The following is a 3,394-nucleotide window of genomic DNA, read 5'->3' as shown; positions in this document are numbered from 1 at the left end:
TATGACATTGTTCATAGTTAAGACATTGCAGAATATGACATTGTGCTGTAATGGATAGGTTCACCACACCACTGGATTACAGATGAAGAACAGAAGCATACATGCAGTGCAAAAGAAGATCACTTGCTCTATATAGTTTAATTTACATGGTATGAAGAAGGAACTTGGTTGTATAACTGAAAACTTAAATTGAGAAAGGACAAACTTTTGTTTATGAACTACATAATAAACTTTAAACAAGCAATTTGATGCAAACACCAAAAATAAACAGCTGTTGCAGTCATGCCTCACCAAATATATACAACAAAGTTTGAAGGCTTGAGATGGACAAACTTACATTATTGGTGAAGACAGGCTCTATAAAGGCCTTGTCCATGCTGATGGGGGGGCAATTCAAGAAGTTTACCACCGAATCTTCTTCAAAAGCATTGCCTTTATTCTACATTTTGTTAAGAGTAAATATAGATGTGATAATATATGAAAAATGGAGAATATTGAACATAAGATGAAGAGTGATGCTACACAACCAAGTAGCTATAAATGTAAGTGCAGCGATACAGGTAAAAGGTACAGCCAAGAGCAATGCACAGCTAAACTTCTTCAATACCAACCTTATGGTAAGAGTAACTATAGATCTGATGTGTAGAAAATGGAGGGCAAAGGAAAATAAGCTGCAAAGTGATGGTACATGAACAACTACCTGTCATTATAAGTACACTGATAAAGGACAGCATGTACTTACAAGAACAATGCAGAGCTAAAAAAACATTGGTATTGGATATATTCTACACTAATGTAACCATTCATACAGATCAGATAATTTGGAGCGAGCAATTGATAAGCAAGCTATCATGCATACTCCTGTCACATAATGAACTAGGTATGTATGCAAGTATAGTGATACAGGACAACAGGTACTAACAAGAGCAAAGCAGCAGGCAGCATATTTGTGATATCCTGTCGTTCTTGTCAAACCGGAATTCTTCTTCGAGCAGATTTCCTGCAAAAAAGATCCGTAAGGCACATGCGGAAAAGTAGAAGTTCAATTTGTCATGTGATTTCATAGACAGTACCTCATCCTAGGAACGAGACTAGTGCATAACAAGGTTTTTCCATTCAATGTCTTCTAAATTTAGCACAGGAGACTTCACCGGAAATTCGTCTATAGACTTGCCATCAAAGTGTGATTTCCTCAGGTAACACCGATAGTGCTGCAATGCTTCCTTGAAAAGCACAAGCAAGCTTTGCTCGTCATGACTATCCAGATTGACCCTCGCCTAGTTACAACAATGTAATGTAAATCATTGATGTGTTCAATCAGCAGAAAACAGGAAAATAATAACCATGAATAATAGCACTTACACGTAAGTTGGACAGGAAGATGTGAAAATGGTGTTTGTCTTCACAATAATCTTTCCATGATGGGAATATATGCGCGTACTCCCTAACAACATTGAAAGTATTGTCTTTTAAACTGGGAATAAATGGAATGGGGTTCCAATCTGCAGGAATTGGCCGTCTCTGCAGTTGGGATAGGTCTTCGGCGGATGGACTTGCTGTACTTTTTGCTGGAGTGGGATTTTTCTGTGGTACAACTGGTGCTATGGAAAATGAAATCGGTATACCTTTTGCTGGAGTGCAGGTCCTATGTGGTGGGGCTAGTGGTGTAGCCAGTGAAGTATGGGTACAGTCTGCTGGAGTCAGTCCTACGTTTTGTGTCACTGGTTGTACAGCCAATATAAGTGGGGTGCTGTCTGATTTCTCCGGCACCACCACGTTTTTCAAGGACTTTGCTGGTGCTCCTTCAGGTTCGGCAATCACCCTCTTCCTTTTTGATGTCTGATGCACAAGAACAACATTTGAGTGGAAAAACATGGTATGATGACAGATGGAATATGTATTGATAATGGGTGGGCATGGCATCTCGACATATATGATGAGTAAACTAAGCAGATGGTGGTGCAACAAAGTAGAAGAAATGCAAGACAACATATACAAGATACCCACAATCAATAAAACATTGCCAAATTAGAATAGGAACCTTGATGGGTGAACAGGACAGGCCATCTGCCTTTGACTCCTCGAGGTTAGAATAGTCATTAGGATCATATTCTGAACAAGAATCAACAGGTGGGGAGCGTATGAGTTTCATTGCATCCAGAATGGCACTCAATGCCTTGGTGCCAATTTTTTAAGTCATTGCAGTGTTTAGCTTCAAGAGTGGACTGCTGCTAGTGCGACACAAAGCAGCTACATAGATCATAGTGTAGATATAACGGGAAAACCTTAAGCATCAGAGTAAAATCAGCAAAGTGGAACTTACTGGAATATATGTGCTAGTATTGTCGGTACGGCTAGAAAGGCTTCGGATACCAGCTCTCTTCAAGTGAAGGTGCGGTACTGTTAATATCAGTGTAACTCTCAAAGGCGACACAGCTCCCCGCATTTCCTTGCTATTCTTATAGGATTCAAGTGGGCAGGCCACTACAAATCCTATTCCTATGTTTACAAGATCCTACGAATCAAAGAGGCTCAAAGTGTCCATCACAACCGACCGTATAGACCTCTACACTGCAAATGTCCCTGCTCATCTTCAGTACAAGGAACATACTATACTACTATCATACTCCCTCCGTTCCAAAATATAAGTCTTGGTAGAGATTTCCACTATGGATCACATATAGATGTATCCAGATACATTTTAGAGTGTAGATTCACTCATTTTGCTCCATATGTAGTCCATGGTGGAATCTATACAAAGACTTGTATTTAGGAACGGAGAGAGTACATGTTAAAGAAGAACGGAAGAGGAACATGGTAAAGAAGAAGAAGCAGATTTGGATAATAAAATGTTGGTTGCGCAGTGCCCACACATGATGAACCAGAGCGCATTAAGAATGCAACTCCCAGCTGTCTCTCGACCATTTCAGGCGGTTGGATGAAGATCCTATGTCTCCTAACCCTTCTTCTTCCTCGTCTCTAATTCTTCCCATACAGAACACCGCAAGGGCCGCCAGCCGGACCACCGGCCCCAACCGCATGTGTTCCTCCGCCACCCCCACCCCCGCCCCAACCCCCGCCCGCGTCGAGATTTCTTCGTTCGGTGAGGCCCCACAACCACCCGAGCCCCTTCGATCGCACCGAGGAACTCCGGCGAGCTCTGAAAAATCGACTGACCCAATTTGAAATTTAGTCTACTGTGATTTAACTAGTGTGGAATATAAAAGGGGAAAACCATAAGCATTGGGAGTATAGTGTTGAGCGTGCCATGGCGGATCTGAAGGTGCAAACCGGACAAAGGCAACTTCGCAACCAAGACAAGAAATCAGAGTAAAGCAGTGGCGATCTATTTTCTTGCTGCGATAAATAAGTTGAGCAGATATGAAAGAGTACC

This window comes from Triticum urartu, chromosome 1A, assembly GCF_056163025.1.
Source record: "Triticum urartu cultivar PI428250 chromosome 1A, HENAU_Tu73, whole genome shotgun sequence".
In the NCBI taxonomy this organism is placed as follows: Eukaryota; Viridiplantae; Streptophyta; class Magnoliopsida; order Poales; family Poaceae; genus Triticum; species Triticum urartu.
This window is presented reverse-complemented; position numbering follows the sequence as displayed.